Source organism: Phyllobates terribilis, unplaced genomic scaffold, assembly GCF_046119375.1.
Source record: "Phyllobates terribilis strain yellow unplaced genomic scaffold, ASM4611937v1 Scaffold_7__3_contigs__length_470593459, whole genome shotgun sequence".
NCBI classification, from domain to species: Eukaryota; Metazoa; Chordata; class Amphibia; order Anura; family Dendrobatidae; genus Phyllobates; species Phyllobates terribilis.
This window is the reverse complement of record NW_027362767.1, coordinates 467,918,323-467,940,536: the sequence shown is the minus strand read 5'-3', so window position 1 is coordinate 467,940,536 and position 22,214 is coordinate 467,918,323.

Below are 22,214 nucleotides of genomic sequence, written 5' to 3'. Positions count from 1 at the left end.
GGCGGGACACTTTGGCTGGAAAAAGCTAGAGACCCTGCTGAAGTATCGATTCTACTGGGTATGAATGCGCAGCTCCATTGAGCGGTTGTGCCGAGACTGTGGACCCTGCAGCCTCAGAAGAAAAGACTACAGCAGCCAGAAGGCACCCCTGCAACCCATCAAGACGACTCGACCCCTGGAGATCGTGGCCCTGGATCATGTCAAGTTGTCACCCAGCAGGTCAGGGTACTCCTACGCCCTGACCATGGTGGATCACTACTCTAGGTTCCTGGTGGTCGCCCCAGTCAGGGACCTGACGGCGGAGACGGCAGCATAAATCTTCCAGGCGTGTTTCTGCAGACCGCATGGATACCCTGAGCAGGTGCTGACGGACCAAGGCCCGGCCTTTGAGGCTGAATTGTTTAAGGAGTTCTGCCATCTGTACGGGTGTAAAAAGATAAGAACTACACCGTACCACCCACAAACCAACGGTCTCTGTGAAAAGATGAACAACATCATCATCGACCTGCTGAAGACCATACCACTTGAGGAGAGAAATCAGTGGCCAGACCTGCTACCTGACCTAGTAGATCTGTACAATCACATACCCGTGAGTTCCACCAATTGTACTCCGGCATATCTTATGCGTGCAAGACCTGGGAAGTTGCCCATGGATCTGGAGCTTGGTGTAGTAGAACCAGAAGCGGATGTGACCACTGAGGTCTGGGACACGACCAGACAAGAGCAGTACAGAAGGGAACAAGCCTGTGTCGAGGACAGTCTCACTCGGGTGAGGGATAAGCAGGAGGCCCACTACAACAAAAGTGCGCCCTCAGGACCTTTCACACCTGGTGAAATAGTATTGAAAAGGAAGAGAAGGAACCACAAACTTGATGACCAGTGGGAGAAAGAACCCTACACTGTGCTGAAGTCAAGATTTGATAGTGGGAAGACCTGCTTAATCAGTAGGGATGGAGGAATAACGTCCTCGACAGTATCCAGGGACCATCTAAAGTTGTGTCCAAATCTACTGAAGCCCCAGGAAGGAGTGCCTCTCACAGTACCGGAGGAGCCTAAAGAAGCAGTGATACACACTGACTTAGGAGATTTCCCGGCAGATTGGCCCCAACTAGGAGGAGCAGTAATCATCCCTGTAATCACCTTCTACCCACAGCAAGAAGAACCTGTAAGTGCTGCAGAAGAGCCTGCTCAAGAAGAGTTCCTGGTTGGAGCAGAGCAAGAAGGCCCAGCCAATGGTATGCTTGCTAGTCCAGTAGAGAGGTCAATGCAGTCTTGTAGCCCCTCCACACCTAGTCTTAACACATTGGAAGGTAGTGCACCTATTAGCGCTTCACGCATCCCAGGCCTACGCAGATCAACACGTAGCACGCGAGGTCAACCCCCTGTCAGATACACTGAGTAAAATAGGCAAAAGTCTGACAGTGTAAATAGTTACCCCTGGGGTATTGTATAATATAGTACTGTATTTGTTATGCATATGTATATTATTTTGTGCTTTGCTTTTTTACTGAACAGTTCAAGTGATATGGACACTTTGCCTAAGGACTTCCTTATTTATCTAAGAACTCTGTGGCTGAGGACTGTGTGCAGCCCAAAAACTATTTATTGTATATAATTGTGGTCCCTGGAGTGCCCCTTTAGATGACCTCAGAAGGAAAGCATGTCTGGAGTGGCTCTACCGGAGGTCCAACTCGGGATCTCCATACCCTGCAGCCACCCCAGGGCCTACGTTGAGGATTTGGGACAGGTCCCTCAAACCACCAAGTACTCTACCCTGTGAGATGGACATCCTGTCTGGGAACCTCACCACAAGAGACTTGAATTCTGAGAACGCTTTGTACTTGTTTATGTTATTATGCAACGTTTAAGAATAGTGCCTCCCATAAAGAGAAGAAATGTTATTGTTCAGTTCATGTTTATTCAAAATGTACTTCAGCCCGGGAGTGCTGAGCTTTGCTAGGGGGAAATATGGCGCCCAGCTGTGCATTAAAGGATTCCTCCACAAGAGGCCCCCACAGCATACACACACCTCCACCTTCCACCTCAGACCACCAGAGGGAGCCCGTTAGGGATATAAATAGGGAAGGTGGAGCTAGGCAGTTGAGTTGTTTAGAGTCTAGTCTGGAGTGCACAGAGAGCCTAGTTCAGAAGCAGTCCGTGAGAGAGGTTCTCTGGAGAGTTCCCGCAGAAAATGAGCCAGTGAGAGGTCAGTCTACAGTGGAGCCCAGCTAGACTCAGGAGCTCAAGTAAGTGAGCCCAAGGCGTGCCGACGCCTGTAAGAGGGGTGAAGAGCAGCAAGCTGCCGTTAGTGTGAGTAGCCTAGTGAGGGCCCGAGCGCGGCCGAAGGCGAGTGGAAAGTGAGTAGCAGTGGGGGCAGAGGAGCTTACCCAGCTCACCCTGAAACATCTACCAGACACCGGGTCCGAGCTTACCGGGATCTCTACGACCCAGTAAGGCATAACCGGAATCCCTGGAGAACTATAGGTCCCAGGTCCACAAGAGAGTTGATACGTAACAGTGCCAGGAGACACATAGGCCCCGTAAGCTGGGAGTGTGCACTCCAAGAGAAGGCCCTACCACAACGTCAGCCGGTGCAGGACAGAGACAAAGTTAGGCCTAGCTTTAGGCAGGTCAGAAACTTACTATGCAGAGGCAAGGAACAGGAGGCCCTATACCCGCTCATTGGGGAGGATCCTGATATGCACCCTTCACCCTACAGTGCTCCGGAATGTGCCTGAATTACCACCAGTAAAAGGTACTGAAGTGACTGTCGTGTCTGTCCCTGTTCTTGCTCTGACCTGGCTGGGTCTCGCCTGTCCTGCATCGCCCTCTCCATATACTGCCCTGAGGCCTAGCTCCACCTGTGGGGAGCTAAACCATCGAGCTGCCTTATCGCCGGCCTCAGCGGACTGCCGCAGCGCTGGTGATTCTCACCAGAAACCACAGGTGGCGTCACGAACTTATAAACATAAAGCTCCACCCTTTCACAAGCTGACCCTGGGGTACGGGCCCGGGAGCCGACCACCGCGACATCCCCAAGGTCAGGCAAAGGCCCGGGTACCGAGTCGTCCCCATCCCCCTGGGCAAGTCAGTACCCCAAGTTGCCAAATCTGCTCGTCAAAGTATGCCGCCTGTCAGCTTAATTTCGCAAGTCAGCTACAGCTTCCGCCGCCCTTGCTGTGTTGCAGCAGCGTTTGCAGCTTCCGTCATACCGACTGGTGTGTGATGTCCCCACACGTTGGAACTCTACCCTCCACATGTTGCAAAGGATTTGTGAGCAGAAGAGAGCAGTTGTGGAGTACCAGCTGCAACAAGGCCGTCGATATTCAGGTCAGACTACACACATAAGACCTCAGGAGTGGACCTGGATGTCTGACATATGTACCATCTTGACAAACTTTGAGGAGTCCACCAAGATGGTGAGTGGCGATGACGCCATCATTAGCGTCAGCATTCCACTTGTCTGTCTTTTGCAACGCTCTCTGCAGACAATTAAAGAGGAGGTATTGCAGCCAGAGTATGATGAGATGGATCAAGAAGCCGTAGCGGTCGATTACACACAGCCCAGCCTCATCTCATCCCAACGTGCATTGGGGTACAATGAGGGAGAGGAGGAGGAGGAGGAGGAGGAAGAACAGGAGCTTGTATCATGCGCTGTAGACGGTAGTACCTGTACAACTGTCATACCGTCGGTTCAGCGTGGGTGGCCTGAGGACAGGGGGGAGGAGGAGGAGGAGGAGGAGAGCATGGTCAGTCGTCATCTTGGTGAGGACACGGAAGTCTTGCCCGTAACCAGTCTGGCACGCATGGCTGACTTTATGTTACGCTGTCTTAACCGTGACCCTCGCGTTGTCAAAATGTTGGGTGACAGTCATTACTGGTTGGTGACACTTGTAGACCCCCGCTACAAGGAGAACTTTCACTCTCTTATTCCTGAAGTGGAAAGGTCTACAAAAATGGGTCAGTACCAGAAGGCCCTGGCTGCAGAACTGTTAAAAAAATTCCCATCTGAACACGCTAGCGGCAGAGGTCACAGTTCGTTGCCCAACCAAGGCGTATATGCAAGAGAGACACAACTCCAATCCAGCAGAGGCAGGGGAACACTGTCAACGTTCTGGGACAGTTTTCTCAGACCCTCCCTTCGGACAGACCCTGAGGCGCGGGGTACTCTCACAAGGAGTGGAAAGTTTCAAAAGATGGTGAGGGAGTACCTTGTCGACCGTACCAGCGTCCTCCGTGATTCCTCTGTGCCTTTTAATTATTGGGTATCCAAGCTGGACACTTGGAATGAACTCGCTCTGTACGCCTTGGAGGTCCTGGCCTGCCCTGACGCTAGCGTGTTATCGGAGCGTGTTTTTAGTGCCACTGGGGGAATTATAACTGATAAGCGCACTCGCCTGTCAACTGACAATGCTGACAAGCTGACCCTTATCAAAATGAACAAGGGCTGGATTGGGCCAGACTTCTCATCACCACCAAATGACAGCAGAGTAATATAAAGTCAAATCCACTGTGTTATTTCGGGAGGTGTATTCACATGCACCGCTTCACACCCACACATGGGTATACGCTTCCTCATTTCGGCTGTTTTATGTTCTTCTCTTTATCCTCAGCCTCTACCACCACTATACCACCAGGGTGACCGTGGTCCGTGTTGCTATTATTGAAAGTTCCTTCGTCCTTATTTTTGTCAGCTTTTGCTTGGAAGGCATAAGCAAAGACTGTGGGAGACCCACTCCCCAATAATGGGAATAATATTTTTAAGATGCTGTACTGTATGTCTCTTGTAAGGGGCATTAAAACTGTCTTGTTAAGCTACTGCGACCTCCACCACTTTTCCAAGGGGCATTAAAACCGTCTTGTTAAGCTACTGTGACCTCCACGTCTCTTCCAAGGGGCATTAAAACCGACTTGTTAAGCTACTGCGACCTCCACGTCTCTTCCAGGGGACATTGATATTGTCTTTTTATTCCACTGCAACCTCCACCACTCTTCCAAGGGGCATTAAAACCGTCTTGTTAAGCTACTGTGACCTCCACGTCTCTTCCAAGGGGCATTAAAACCGTCTTGTTAAGCTACTGTGACCTCCACATCTCTTCCAAGGGACATTTATATTGTCTTTTTATTCCACTGCGCCCTCCACCACTCTTCCAAGGGGCATTAAAACCGTCTTGTTAAGCAACTGTGACCTCCACGTCTCTTCCAAGGGGCATTAAAACCATCTTGTTAAGCTACTGTGACCTCCACGTCTCTTTCAAGGGGCATTGATATTGTCTTTTTATTCCACTGCGCCCTCCACCACTCTTCCAAGGGGCATTAAAATCATCTTGTTAAACCACTCTGAACTCCACAGCTCTTCCAAGGGGCATTAAAACCGTCTTGCTAAGCTACTGTGACCTCCACGTCTCTTCCAAGGTGCATTAAAACCGTTTGGTTAAGCTACTGTGACCTCCACGTCTCTTCTGAGGGGCATTAAAACCGTCTTCTTAAGCTACTGTGACCTCCACGTCTCTTCCAAGGGGCATTAAAACTGTCTTGTTAAGCTACTGTGACCTCCACGTCTCTTTCAAGGGGCATTGATATTGTCTTTTTATTCCACTGTGACCTCCACCACTCTTCCAAGGGGCATTAAAATCATCTTGTTAAACCACTCTGAACTCCACAGCTCTTCCAAGGGGCATTAAAACCGTCTTGTTAAGCTACTGTGACCTCCACGTCTCTTCCAAGGTGCATTAAAACCGTTTGGTTAAACTACTGTGACCTCCACGTCTCTTCTGAGGGGCATTAAAACCGTCTTGTTAAGCTACTGTGACCTCCACGTCTCTTCCAAGGGGCATTAAAACCGTCTTGTTAAGCTACTGTGACCTCCACGTCTCTTTCAAGGGGCATTGATATTGTCTTTTTATTCCACTGCGACCTCCACCACTCTTCCAAGGGGCATTAAAACCATCTTGTTAAACCACTCTAAACTCCACAGCTCTTCCAAGGAGCATTAAAACCGTCTTGTTAAGCTACTGTGACCTCCACGCCTCTTCCAAGGGGCATTAAAACCGTCTTGTTAAGCTACTGTGACCTCCACGTCTCTTCAAAGGGGCATTAAAACCGTCTTGTTAAACCATTTTGAACTCCACAGTTCTTCCAAGGGGCATTGAAATGTTGTTTTTAATTACCTCTAACCTCCGTGACTCTTCCAACGGGCATTGCATTTCCTCCTAATTTTAGTCAGCTTTTGCTTTTCAATGCATAGGCGAACACTAAGGGAGACCCACTCCCCAATAATGGGTAGAAGGTTTTTAGTATGCTGTAATCCATGTCTGTTTCAAGGGCCATTGCAGTTGCTCATAATTTTTGGAAAGCCTTCCATTCACTGCTTAGGCCAACAGTGTACAGGAGACCCAGTTGCTACAAATGGAAAAAATGGTTTAGTTAAGGCCCTCTGACCTCCATGTCACTTCCAAGGGGCATTGGAGTGCCTCGAAATGTTTGGTAGGCATTGCACTCACTGCATGCCCTTTAACTGTGTAGCCGAACCGCTCCTTTTGGTACAGAAACATATCCTACAAGACATGTGTGGTTGACTGGCCTGATATTGATGTGAATGGTGCCTGTTCCTGCTGCTCTTTCTCCTTTGCCACCACCTCATCCATCATTTATCACCTGAAGTTTTGTTTTAACGGGAGTCATAGAACTGGGATAGTAGCAGGAAAACATCCAGCAATCCTCGGAGGAGGTAGGATATGCGCCAAAACGCTGACCACCTCAGGCCTAGCCGCTACTACATACATGCGCTTGCATTCCAAGGAACAGAAAGCTAAGGAGATGGATGGCCTCATGATCATGAATAATTTACTCGTTGTGTAGGAGGCTGACCACTGCTGCTGTCTACCTTTTGAACTTTGTGTTGAAGCCTGATTGACCCAGGACCTGCAATCCTCTATGTCTGGAGGACGTGTTGCATCCCAGTGTCCAACTGTGTCTCGGCTTCCACAATATTAACCCAGTGTGAAGGCGTGAGATGGACCATCCCTGGCCACATTCACTTGTCCACGTGTTTGTGGTTAGGCTGTCCTTCAAATAGGGGCAGCTGGGGACCGTTTATGTACACCCGGCTGCCCCTTGGCGGCTGGGGACCGTGTGTGGACACCCGGCCGCAGCCATGACGTGGTGGCCAGATTCCGCCTCCACATGCCTAAAAGGCCCAATTTCAAGAGCAAGCAAGCTAGCAGTATGGTATTGCAGCCTGGGGGTGGCTGGGTGGCAGGCTGCACACTTACGCTTGCATTCCAAGAAAACAAAGCAGATGCTAACTTCTATCATCATCATGCTCCTCATCTTGGCACTCTCAACTCTCCTGATGGAGAAGCCAGGGCCCACCAGAGGAGTCTAGTTCTCTGGTGGGCTCGTCCAATGCTGCCCTAAAGCAGGCCGGGCTAAGAAAAGTGTGTGGGGGGAAGTTGACAGGAGAAATAGGGGCTGCTGGGGACCGTTTAGGGACACCCGGCTGCCCCCAGGCGGCTGGGGACCGAGTATGGACACCTGGCCGCCCCCTGGCGGCTGGGGACCAAGCGTGGACTACCGGCCGCTGGGCGGCTGGGGACTGAGTATGGATACCAGGCCGCCGACGCAGCCATGACGTGGTGGCCAGATTCCGCCTCCACATGCCTAAAAGGCCCAATTTCAAGTGCAAGCAAGCTAGCAGTATGGTATTGCAGCCTGGGGGTGGATGGGTGGCAGGCTGCACACTTACGCTTGCATTCCAAGAAAACAAAGCAGATGCTAACTTCTATCATCATCATCATCATGCTCCTCACCTTGGCACTCTCAACTCCCCTGATGGAGAAGCCAGGGCCCACCAGAGGAGTCTGGTTCTCTAGTGGGCTCGTCCAATGCTGCCCTAAAGCAGGCCAGGCTAAGAAAAGTGTGGGGGAAGTTCAGTGGAGAAATAGGGGCGGCTGGGGACCGTTTATGGACACCCGGCCGCCCCCAGGCGGCTGGGGATCGTGTGTGGACACCCGGCCGCCGGGCGGCTGGGGACTGAATATGGATACCAGGCCGCTGACGCAGCCATGACATGGTGGCCGGCATCTGCCTCCACATTCCTAAGCAAGCTAGCAGTATGCTATTGCAGCCTGGGGGTGGGTGGCAGGCTGCATACTTGCGCTTGCATTGCAAGGAATGGGGGAGGTACATTTGAACACTGCTCTGGGAGAAGGACTTGCACGGGGATAGTTGCAAGTCTGCATCTTCTGATGCGGCAAGGATCACTTCTGATGGGCATACTTTTAGGCAGTGACCTGGGTGTCAGAGATGCTTCCAGGGGTCTTCCCCATGCTCTTCCCATGTCTTTTCAGTACTGTATGCATGTGTCACACAGCACATGGCCAGATAAGGTTGTAAAATGTTAAAATGACATTTCCCGGTGAATGCATTTGTCACGTTTGAAAGCAATACAAAAGTGCAAAAATGCATAAAAAATGCTACTTGTGAACATAGTCCAAGGTGTGGAGGAGTATTTTTGTTTTTAGTTATTTATTTTACCTTATACACAAGTCTTTACCCTGGAAAGGAACTTCCTTAACATATTTCACAGGAAAGCAGTTTCAGTTTAGTTTTTGAACGTTTTATTGTGAGCCCGTAAAAGTGGCTTAATACCTCTGACCACGTTGTTGACAGCAGTGACCTAGGGGTCAGAAATGCTTCCTGGGGCGATCCCCATGCTGTCCCCATGTCATTGGAGCACTGTCACTATTGTTTTGGGCACTTGTTAGGCTTTTAAAAGACTGCCGGGGGTGCCGCCGCAAAAATGCTCGGGTCTCCCATAAACTAACATTGGGCTCGCTGCTCGGGTCGAGCACCCGAGTATCACGATGAGCTCGGCCCGAGCTTCGAGCACCCGAGCATTTTAGTGCTCGCTCAACACTAGTCATTATCACTTCCAATATTGAATCATAAACATCGTCAGTTTTAAGTAATCAGATTATAAACCATCAAATCTCTCCCTAGCTCAGCAGCACCTCTCCCTACTCTGCCTGATCTCGGAGTGACTGTGACGAGTATGGCGGCGCCAGGTCTGGTATAGACCTGATGATGCTGTGCGGCCAGCCAATCACTGTAATGCCACAACCAACATGGCTACGGCATTACAGTGAGTGGCAGGCAATCCCTGCATGTTCATTGGCTCTATAAAGAGCGCCAAACATGCAGGGAGGGAACCTGAGCTCCCACCCAAGCATCTCACAAGTACTTGGCGAGTGCAGACCATATCGAGCAGTGAGATGCTCGGGCGAGTATGTGGCACCCCAGGGGTCTGGTTGCCGGAGTAATAGAAATATTATGTCTGAGAGCAAGTGGGAGGTTTCTCTGATCAGGAGCCCTAAGCATGCAACACTACCCGCCCAGACCTGGGAGGGGAGGAATCTGCCCTTATAAACTGGGTCTGGGGCGGGATTAGGTCAGTTAGAGCTTGGAGAGGGAAAGATACAGCAGGAGCTCTGTAGGAGCAGGAGTGAGAGCCAGAGGCTGGAAGCTAGATGGCTCGCCTTGGCTGAAGACACTAAACCCGGACACGGAGTCCGAGGCTGTGGGGACATCCAGGTCCAGCAGCAGAATCCAACCGGCAGGGGATTCCAGGTCCTCTGGCCTTAGAAGCCCGGAGGCACGGTCACAAGCAAGGGATCAGCACCGCCGTCGTGGAGCGGAGGCTAACAGAAGGCCCCAAGTCACCGGCCATACGGGTGAGCACCACACGGTATACTCCGGGACGTGGGCTACTTCTACCCGCATAGAGCACGGTAGCCAGGAAAGAGTGCAGATAGACGGGGAGGCCTACAACTCCACCTGGCCAGGGGGAGATCCTGCTTGCTCACAGACTGACCAGGCCTCTACTGCTAACCAGTACTCCCGGTAGGGTCTGCTTTATACCATCAGTAAAGACCCTGAACTGCACCACATCGCCGCACCGGCACCATTAGTACTGGGACGTTCACACCATCACTCCCATCATCCACACTAGCTGCCCTGAGGCAATACTTCTCCCGTGGGGAGTTATCCCATACTCGGCTGCGCAAACAACATCAGCCTCAGCGGTCTGCAGCGCAGCGGCGGTCCCCACTGACCGCAATCCACGGGTGGCGTAGTCGGACATTTGTTATTACACTAAGACTGCCACTGAATTGACCACCCTGGGCACAGACCGGGTCGCCGCCACACGGAGACTACCACCCCCAGCATCCCACCAGAGGCCCGGTTCCGGGTATCCCCTACACAACACTGGCCCAGGGGGCGAGTCAAGTACTTGCGAGTATGCTCGCTCAGCACTAAACATAAAATCTACAAAGAAGATGCTGAATCGTCTTGTTCAGAAAAGGGAAATGTCCGCACATTAGATGCACAAAGAGGTGTAAGATGTGGAGCTGAAAGCAGAAACAGCAGCAGCAGGAGCCGGACACCGGGGGTGAACTGCAGATCACTACACAGCCTGGATGTGGAGATCCCTGCGGAGTCTGCAGTCCTATATATTGGCTGGAGAGGGATATATACACTTCAGAGGACGGCACACACAGGGTAAATGGAAACATCAGGCAACATAGCCACAATAGCAGTATAATAAGCATCTTCGCTGTAGATGTTATGATTAGTGATTATGTAGTAGAGGCAGGAGAGCCTTTATGAGAATTCTTACAGGATGCTTCAAAGATGGAGAGAGATTGCCATCTGCTGGTCAGGCACAGTGAAGCGGAACCAAGATGTGCAAGGGAAGTTGAAGAGGGAGCAGATTTAGATGCTGGACCCAGTCAGGTAACTTCCAGGAAGGAGTTCCTGGGTATAAGAGGCCAGCGCGCCAAGCCTGAGGGGTTCTTGGCGCCAAGCAGCAGAGAGGAGCAGGCGTGCTCCCTACGTGCCGAGAAGCCCCGTGTGGCAGGCCTAAGCCAGAGGCCGTGAGGGGCCACAGCTGGGCATCAGTGGATGAGCTCCGGATCCGTCACAGATGTGCCCCGAGTGCTGCCCCCCGAGTGCTGCGCCTAACGAGGAGAGTCATAATCTGCTTGCGGTGCTGAGAGAGTTCGCGGAACCCGACGTCACCTGCCGACAGACGAGGTCTGGACCCCCCTATCCACGGCTTGAGAGACTGCATCCAACAGCCAGGAAGAGAGGAGCTGGGAGACGGCTGCGACAGTGAAAGCAGAGGAGCTGCATTCGTGAACAGGGCCGTCACTTCTACTGTTCACTCATGGTACCGGGGCCGGTTGGGTTTAGGGAATCAGGTTGGGAGGGGAACGGTTGGGGCGGAAGAAGCTTAACGGGATTTAATTGACTTTGTCCAGAAAAGACTTTCGGCCTAGTGGGAATAACCGAAGACCCCCGCTAGGGCCATATACAGAGTTAAAGAACTGACGTGGTGACTCCTATTGCACGACCTGGAGAGACTTCGCATTTCGTTAATATTTCCGATTACCGTCCATTACCCCGATAGCCATCCCCTTGTTCAGAATAGCTGTGATATCTGTATATAAGCTGTTTGTATCCATGGCTGACTGTCCTCGCCTGGTGTCTCTGGGCATCTCATGAACATAAAACTGATTCAATATTAGAAGTGATAGCGGCTCACGGATGGCGACATGTGGAGGACGGGCCCTGAGACTCCATCGCCGCGGCCCGTCCTAAAGACTTTACATTCTGACTTCAATGTTACCAAATGACTTAAATTATTAATATTAATGTTAGTTACATCACACTGTCCCACCCACACACACACACCGGCCCCTCTCTATACAGCACCCCACACTGCCCATAGTGTGATCTGTATGATATAAGGTGGGGGAGGATGGGGGTGATAGTCTGACCTGTATGATTATAAGGTGGTGGAGGATGGGGGTGGTAGTCTGACCTGTATGATATAAGGTGGTGGTCACCACCTTATATCATACAGATCACACTACCACACCCATCCTCCACCACCTTATATCATACAGATCAGACTACCAACCCCATACTCCACCACCTTATATCATACAGATCAGACTACCAACCCCATACTCCACCACCTTATATCATACAGGTCAGACTATCACCCCCATCCTCCACCACCTTATATCATACAGGTCAGACTAGCACCCCATCCTCCACCACCTTATATCATACAGATCAGACTACCACCCCCATCCTCCACCACCTTATATCATACAGATCAGACTACCACCCCTATCCTCCACCACCTTATATCATACAGGTCAGACTACCACCCCCATCCTCCACCGCCTTATATCATACAAATCAGACTATCATCCCCATCCTCCACCTTATATCATACAGATCAGACTACCACCCCCATCCTCCACCACCTTATATCATACAGATCAGACTACCACCCCCATCCTCCACCACCTTATATCATACAGGTCAGACTATCACCCCCATCCTCCACCGCCTTATATCATACAGGTCAGACTATCACCCCCATCCTCCACCACCTTATATCATACAGGTCAGACTACCACCCCCATCCTCCACCACCTTATATCATACAGGTCAGACTACCACCCCCATCCTCCACCACCTTATATCATACAGATCAGACTACCACCCCCATCCTCCACCACCTTATATCATACAGGTCAGACTACCACCCCCATCCTCCACCACCTTATATCATACAGATCAGACTACCACCCCCATCCTCCACCACCTTATATCATACTGGTCAGACTACCACCCCCATCCTCCACCACCTTATATCATACAGATCAGACTATCATCCCCATCCTCCACCACCTTATATCATACAGATCAGACTACCACCCCCATCCTCCACCACCTTATATCATACAGATCAGACTACCACCCCCATCCTCCACCACCTTATATCATACAGATCAGACTACCACCCCCATCCTCCACCACCTTATATCATACAGGTCAGACTACCACCCCCATCCTCCACCACCTTATATCATACAGGTCAGACTATCACCCCCACCTTCCACCACCTTATATCATACAGATCAGTCTACCACCCCCATCCTCCACCACCTTATATCATTCAGGTCAGACTATAACCCCCATCCTACACCACCTTATATCATACAGGTCAGACTATCACCCCCATCCTCCACCACCTTATATCATACAGGTCAGACTATTACCCCCATCCTCCACCACCTTATATCACACAGATCAGACTACCACCCCATCCTTCACCACCTTATATCATACAGGTCAGACTATTACCCCCATCCTTCACCACCTTATATCATACAGGTCAGACTACCACCTGTCAGGCAAAATGTATTTTTGTCCTAGTTTTAAAAATGTTGAAAGGGCAGCCAGAGATGTCTTCAATCTCCGCCCCCTGTTCGTTTGGAAGAGACCTCCATAGTAACTACTCTTGCTCCCCCTCAAACAAGGAATTTTTATAACCGCCATAAAGCGTCAGCAAGCATACTGGTATACCTTGGATTTTCCCTCCAATCCTATTGTTTAACTGTACAAACTTTTAATGTCGAGTTTAATAATGCACATGACTGTCACAAACACAGGGACAACATTTTTGGAATGCTCACCTTTTTCCAATTATAATAGTATATCTTGCATAACTGAGAAACCACCGGAAACCCGGGAAATGGGTTCTGAGCTTCTGAGCATCATAGAGATATCATATTTGATATCCATCTTCATGAATATTGGTGACGGCAAACATGATGTCTCCATCTTGGATGTGGGACCCCCCCATACCAAGATATGAATTCTGAAGGATTTTTATGTGTTATGCAGCTGGGTGGGTTCACAAAACCGAGCCCCCGTGTGATGTAAACAACATGGGTGTCTCTTAGTGTTTTGGCCCCTTACTAAAAACCAGAGCGGCCATTTTACTTCATTCTTACCCCGGGACGTCAGACGCATGCACTCCTCGCTGCGTGGAGGAATCACACCTAATTTCCGGGGAGCCGTCCCCCCCAACAGAATCTGAGACCATCACCTCGTGGCGCAGGTTTTGCTATTATTTACCCCTTTTATTTTAATAACTGTTTTATGCATATATGTAAATTGTCTCTTTTATAATATCATGTATATCTTTTGTAAACACTGCCCACTTTTGGGAGTAAATCATTATTATTTACCAGCTTCGTTCTTCTTGTCCTATGTCGAGCAAACACGTTCCTCACCCGCTAATTCACATTACCTAATGGGTACCCGATCCACCTGTTAAACGATCGGTGGTGGCAGTATACCAGTATTTATGTGATATTGTGGTTTGAGGGTGGCTGGACGATGGCATATATACGTTCCTGGAAGGAACTGGTGGTATATATACGTCCTGTCACATCACGTGCCACAATAGTCGACGGTCAATACCGTGTTTGACCAGCAGGATAAGGGGGCGCCAGAGGGCTGCAAGGTCTGACCAAGTGTGTTTTCGTGACAATTGGTGGCAAGCGGTGGGATCATAGGACATTAGTGATCTGGTTTGAGCAATCATTCCTCTCACTAAAAACTTGCACGGTTCTTACCTGGACCCTGCACAAAAGTTTTGAAGATCGAACTCAGTGTTTATTAGATCTGAGACAATACTGTATGTGTAGAAGTTACCCCTACCCTTCTTCGTTTTTTTTTTCTTTTCTATCTGTATTTTGGTGATCATGGTCGTGGTTGCGGAGCTCTGGTACAGCCAGCAGAAAAAGGACACTCTTATTGGAATATGTATAACCAGAGGCATTGACCCCCTCGGCAAAAACAAAGAACAAATAGCTGCTGCACTGGCGCAGCTGGAGACTGAGCAAGCCCGTCTCCAGACCTCAGCAGGGCCAGGGGTCAGCCGAGATATGGACAGTACTGCTGCAGGGGTCCCACCTGTAGACGCACGCCCCGTCAGCGGCCAGGATAGCGTGGACCCCTATCTGCAGATTGCTCTACAGCAACTTCCTGCAGAGGATCATGAAGGATGGCTGAAAGTCATTCAGCAGCACCAGGAGGCCGAGAGGGCCGAGAGAGCCGAGCGAGAGGCCGAGCGAGAGGCCGAGAGAGCCCAGCGAGAGGCCGAGCGAGCCGAGCGAGAGGCCCAAGCCCAGAGGGCCCATGAACTGCAGATGGCCCAACTCGGGATCCCAGCATCCACCTCATGGAACGGTGAGACCAACAATGCGACCCTGTTTAAGCCCCGTCCAGAGCATTTTCCTGTGATGGAAAAGGACGGCGACCTCGACACCTTTCTTAGGGGTTTTGAAAAGACTTGCAGACAGTACCAGCTGCCGGAGGGCCAGTGGGCCCGATACTTAACTGCAGGGCTGCGAGGCAAAGCTCTGGATGTGTTTGTGGCTCTTCCTCAGAGCCTCGATGGGAATTATGATGCCATTAAGCAGGCCCTAATCCAGAGATTCCAACTGACTCCTGAGGTGTACCGTAAAAAGTTCCGGAACCTCCAACGTGGACCGCACGACAGTTACAGCGATGTGGTGCATGGGCTCCGAACCAACTTTGAGCAGTGGATCCAAGGACTGTCAGCGACCACCTTTGAGCAGCTAAAGGATCTGATGGTGAAAGACCAGTTCATGCATCTGTGTCCGACTGAGGTACAGCAGTTCGTGATGGATCGGGAGCCACCAGATGCCAATAAAGCAGCGCAGATCGCAGACACCTACGAGGCCAACCGGAGACCGGAGGTGCGGAAGCCGGTCGTCGCCCGCTGGAAAGGGGGTAGGCCATCAACCACCATCCCTGCCCCTGCCAGCCGACCTTCCGGAGGCCTTTTTCCCGTTACCAATGCCCGGCCTGCATCTGATGCCCGCAGGTGTTATTTCTGCAACCAGACTGGTCATCTCAGCGCCACTTGCCCAGAGAAGCAGAGGAAGAACCCCCCATCCAAGGCCCCAGGGCCTAATGCATCAGTTCTTTTGGTGGGTGGGCCGGTTGGGAGGGCCTGTGAAAACTTGCAGTCTGTCATGGTGGGGGACACTGTCACTGTAGGCCTCAAGGACACTGGGGCCGAACGAATCCTCCGACCTGAACTGGTGTCCGCTGAAGAGCTTATTCCGGGAAAGACCCTGACTGTCACCGGGATTGGGGCGTCCGATGCCCCTTGCCCATGGCCCGGGTTTTTATTGATTGGGGTGAGGGGAGTGGGGTGAAGGAAGTGGGAGTATCTGAAAATCTACCTGCAAATGTTTTGTTGGGAACTGATTTGGGGAGGATGTTTGCTTATTATGTGCCTGACACCCCTCCCCAATCTGATACAGTTGGTAAGGTTAATGCTGATAATTAGAGATGAGCGTTGTTCTACTCGAACTGTTCGCCAATCTCAAATTCGAGCTGTTTTGGGCGGTGTTCGAGCCGTTCGGCGAACACGAACAATTTGATAAAAATTCGGCTGTTCGAGGTTATGTTCGATAACTGTTCGTGCACCAAAATCATAACTGGATTTTTTCTCAGTAATGATGAAAATTAATGTTAATACGCAGTTTGAGTGTACAGCGGGGTGGGGGGAGGGGCAGGGGATGGATCTCTGCAGGAACAATGAAGATCTCCATTTTTTTTTCTCTTTCCCGCATTTGCAGTGGGGAGGTGCAATCTGTCAGCCTATCAGCAGCGCACACACGGAGCGAAGTGCTTTTTTTCACACAAGCAAGGGCATGTGTCATTGGCAGTGTATGTCACATGTCCTTGCCCTATAAGACCAAGCCATTTTCCCCGTCACCACCATTTTCTCACTGCTGCAGCTGCGTGTTAGACGGCACCGCTGTTGCTGTGTGCGCTATACCTTGTTAATTTCAAGCCAATTTTCGCACAAATATATGTGGCACCCCAGGGGTCTGGTTTCCACAGTAACGGCAATGTTATGTCTGAGAGCAGGTGGAGGTCTCTTGGTCAGGGATCCTGTGCATGCCACACCTCCTGCCCAGTCCTGGGAGGGGAAGAACTTCCCCTATATAAACCTAGGGCTGAGGCAGGGTTAGTGAGTAGAGAAGAAGTAGAGACAGAGAAGAGAAGCAGATATAGGAAAGCACATCAGGAGCTCTGTGGGAGCAGTGCTACAAGGAGTCAGGGGCTGGCAGCTGCAGAGCTCGCCCTGACTGAGAAGTTATCACCGGACCCGGAGTCCGAGGCTGTGGGGACTAACTCCTATCCAGCAGCAGAAACCGACCGGCAGGGGATTGCAGGTCCTCTGGCCCAGAAACCCGAAGGCACGGTCACACGCGTGGGACCAGCACCGCCGTCGTGGAGCGGAAGCTACTAGAAGGCCCCGAGTCACCGGCCATACGGGTGAGCACCACACGGTACACTCAGGGACGTGGGCTACTTATACCCGCTTCTAGCAAGGTAGCCAGAAGAGTATCGTTAGTTTGGGAGGCCTACAACTCCGCCTGGCCAGGGGAGATCCCATCTGCTCAAGGACTGACCAGGCCCCAATCGCTAGCCAGTACTCCGGGAGGGTCTATCGTTGTCACCAGTAAAGACCCTGAACTACACCGTACCGTCTCTGAGTGGTTCCTGCTACCCCCATCATCCACGTCGGCTGCCCTGAGGCCATACCCCTCCCGTTGGGGGTTATACTATCACGCTGCACAATCCTACCACCGGCCTCAGCGGTCTGCCCTGCAGCAGCAGCTCCTTAGCTGTACTCAACGGGTGGCGTAGTCGTCCAACATCTACCGCTAATACAGCGCCACTTAGTCTGACTCCCTGGGCACGGACCGGATCACCGCCACGAGACTACAACCCTCAAGAGATCCGGCTCCGGGTAAGCTCCCGCATGCGCAACACAGCGCGACACAGGCCCAGGGGCGCGTCAACTTTTGGCGTAGTCGGCAGGATCTCGTGCCCGCAACCACCGGGTACTGCGTGCCTGAAAAAGACTGTTCAAACTTACCTGTGGTGAAGATTCCCGCCATCCGGCGCCATCTTCCGCTTCCTTCCCGCCATCGGTGGAGTTTTCCCGCCATCCGGCGCCATCTTCGGCCTTCTTCCCGCCATACGTGGAGTTTTCCCGCCATTGGACGCCATCTTGAGGACGCCGCGCGGGAAGAAGAGGGGCGTGGACTCCGAAAGCGAGCGAGAACTGAAGCCCCGCCTCACGTCCGGACGTTGCGTAAGGTCCTGGAAGGAGCCCAGCAGACGCCGACGTCACAGGAGCGCGACGGAAGGTCCTCAACCCTGACGATCCACTGCGGAGCCGCGGCCTACGGAAGAGGATCATCGCAAGGTAGGCCACGGTCCACTAGGGGGGAGAAGGATGTCGGATACGGAGGAGAGCTTCACCGCTTCAATCCCCGCCAGCGCCACCGCTGTTGCGGTCATGCCTTTCACCATGCCCTATATCCCGGGGGCAGCCTGGCTACCCCAGTACTCAGGGGAGTCACATACCCTGCATGACTTTAGAGAAAAGCTGGATAGCCTCTTCCAGGTGTACCCCCTCACAGAGGAGCAAAAAGTGAGCATCCTGGTGGCCCAATTAACCGGAGCAGCCCAAAGGGAGGTAAAGTCCTGGCCACCTGGGGGGAGGACTGTCGCAGGGATACTAACCCGGCAGAGGGACACCTTTGATACCCGCACCTCAGCCGAGATCAAGCTTAGATTCTACGGGTGCAAACAGCGGGCACATGAGAGTATAAGGGACTATGCCCTGAACCTACAAGAGGCCCTGAGAGCCATTAAGCAGACCGACCCTGACGGCGTGGGAGACGAGGACAGGCTGTTGACTGAACAATTTATAGAGGGTTTATATTGCAATGCCCACCGAACCCAGTTGCGGGCAATGGCCTTACAGGACCCTCATCTGGGATTTGCACAGTTCAAGGACAGAGCCATCCGGGTGCTTCGAGAACCAGCACCAGGTGGCGTTGTGACCCCCAGACGCCCCACTACCACTTACCACCAGGAGGCGGCGCCCTTGTCGGCAGGGCCTGTGGGAGCTGATGCGCAGGCTTTGAACAATGACCCGACTCCAGACCTGCACCATCAGGTCCAAGAGCTAGCTAAAAGCGTTGCTGCGCTAACCCGAACTGTGCAGTCTTTACAGGTTTCCACTCCAGGGAAGATCCAGCTGGCATCCGGACCGGAGGACATCCCGTGGCGTCGACCAAGGAGGACCCCACCGGCCAGAGGAAGACCCAGCGACCGATACAACGAGGACGGACGACCCATCTGCCGCCGCTGCAATCAACCCGGACATATGGCAAGGTACTGTCCTTTAAACTGGCACAACCTGGGGTAGAGGGCCAACCCCCAGGAAAAAGATCACCAGGCCCATCGAACTGGCGCGACAAATATGTGGGAGGACGTCCAGTCTTACCCGTGGTACTGGATGGCATTCCTATGAGTGCCCTACTGGACACCGGGTCACAGGTCACCACCATCCCGTACGTGCTCTTCAAGCAGTACTGGAATGACTCGGATATCACCCGCTACCCTGAGGACGACTTGAGTATCATCGCCAGCAATGGTCAGCCCGTGCCACAGATTGGATTTAAAGAGGTGACCATTAAAATCGGTAGAGTCGAACTGGCAGCACAGGGACTGATCATTGTAGACATTGACAAACACGAGAGTCACCCAAAGATAACTCTAGGAACTAATGTAATTGAAAATTGTCTTGCAGAGGTGATTTTCCTTTTACAGCAGGTTGCCAAGAACGCCAGCTCCGGCCAGCAGCGAGTGCTCCAGAAAGAGATCCGGGCACTGATGCGACGGCAACAGCTAGAACTCTCCGGTGGTGAGATTGGTAGCGTGCGAATGTGTGACCCTTTCCCTATTGCCATGCCCCCGAAAAGTGAAATGATGATTTGGTGCCGGGCAGCTATTGGTCTGAGAGGTAGAGATTACCAGGCAATGGTAGAACCAGTTTACTCAGACAGTAGGCCCACCATTTTGACAGCACGGGGGGTGGTCAATGTACGCCATGGGAGGGTGCCCGTTCGCATAATAAATATCGGGAAGAGGGAAGTGTACCTGCCCCGGTATGCCACGCTAGCCAAATTGTATACCATCAATCAAGATTCCATACAGTCCGTAGAACCCTTGCCTCCATCTTCCCCGAAGGAAGGTAACGGCTCTCAGAAAACAATGGAGGACTGGTGTCAGCAACTACATTTGGGTACTGACTCCACTCCCTCACACCAGAAACAGGGAGTCTATCGGGTGGTGCAAGAGTACGAGAGAGTGTTTAGTAAACACCCGTTAGACTTCGGGCGAGTCAAGGGGGTAGAACACCACATCCCCACGGGAGACCATCCTCCCATAAAAGAGAGGTATCGACCCGTACCCCCTGCACACTACCAACACGCCAAGGGGATGCTTAGAGACATGAAGGAGGCTGGGGTGATCAGGGATAGCTGTAGCCCCTGGGCAGCTCCACTAGTCTTAGTCAAAAAGAAAGACAACACCATGAGGATGTGTGTAGATTACCGGAAAATCAACCGTATCACACACAAGGATGCGTACCCCTTACCAAGGATAGAGGAGTCTTTGGCTGCTTTAAGATCTGCTAACTTCTTCTCTACCTTGGATCTCACTAGTGGGTACTGGCAGGTTCCTGTAGCAGAGGCGGACCGGGAGAAGACCGCATTCACCACCCCGATGGGACTTAGCGAGTTTACCTGCATGCCGTTCGGACTCTGCAATGCACCAGAAACCTTCCAACGATTAATGGAGTGTTGTCTGGGCCACAGAAACTTTGAGACGGTCCTGTTGTACCTGGACGATGTCATCGTATATTCCAAGACGTATGAGGACCACCTGAAACACCTGGCGGAAGTGTTCGAAGCTCTGGCAAGCTACGGCCTAAAGGTGAAACCCTCCAAGTGTCACCTCCTGAAACCAAAGGTGCAGTACCTGGGACACGTGGTGAGCGCTGATGGAGTGGCTCCCGACCCTGATAAGATCACCGCAATTAAGGAATGGCCAAGTCCCTCCAGTGTAAAGGAAGTGCGGCAGTTCCTCGGGTTGGTAGGCTATTACCGCAGATTCATCCCCGGTTTCACCAAAAAGGCAGCTCCTATGCAGGACCTCCTGATAGGCCAGTCCCGGAAGGCCAAGAACCAGAAGCCACCCTTCAGATGGGAGAAGTTAGAAGAAGAGTCCTTCCGCCAGCTGAAGATGGCCCTCACGGGGGATGAAATCCTGGCGTACCCTGATTACAGCCAGCCCTTTATCCTCTACACCGACGCAAGTAACATAGGGCTAGGAGCCGTGCTGTCCCAGATCCAGCAGGGGAAAGAACGAGTAATCGCTTACGCCAGCCGAAAACTGCGACCCACCGAAAGAAACCCTGAGAATTACAGCTCATTTAAGCTAGAGTTCCTGGCAGTGGTGTGGGCAGTCACCGAACGCTTTAAGCACTACCTCGCTTCTTCCCGGTTCACCGTGTACACGGATAACAACCCGTTGACACACCTGGACACTGCAAGACTCGGTGCCCTAGAGCAGAGATGGATGGCCCGTCTGTCCAACTACGAGTTCACAATCAAATACCGGGCAGGACGCTCCAATACCAACGCGGACGCCCTGTCCAGGATGCCAAACCTACCGGACGTAGGAGAAGATCCAGAGGGACTGGAAGAAGTCGAACTCCCCGCGTTCCACCGTCATGGGACTATCCAGTATTCCCATCGGGTAAGGAGTAAGCAAGCTGCTACGTTTAACCCCTTGCCTCACTACAACTGTGAGGAAACGCAAGACAGTGACCCTGCCGTCCGGCTGGTGAAGGAGATGCTGACTCGGCCAGAGGCTAGCCTTGACCCAGACGCTCCGGAGGAAGCCAAGCAACTGTGGGCTGAGAAGAGTCGACTGTTCCTTTACAAGGGGAAGTTGTGCCGCAGAATGGTTAACTCCCGGACGCATGAACTAATCTGGCAAGTAGTGGTGCCACGGAGAGACGCAGCCATGGTGATGGAAGCATACCACGACGGGGCTGGACACTTCGGATGGAAGAAGCTGGAGTTCCTGCTGCGTGGGCGGTTCCACTGGGTAGGCATGAGGGGAACCATCGAGAGGTGGTGCAGAGACTGTGGCCCGTGCAACCTAAGAAGGAAGGACCGTGCCAGCCAGAAGACTCCCCTGCAGTCCATCGTCACCCGGCAGCCGTTGGAACTGGTAGCCTTGGATCATGTAAAACTGACCCCAAGCAGAAGTGGCTACGTCTACGCGTTAACCATTGTGGATCATTACTCCCGGTTCTTGGTTGTCGTCCCCGTTAAGGACTTAACGGCTCAAACAGCAGCTAGAGC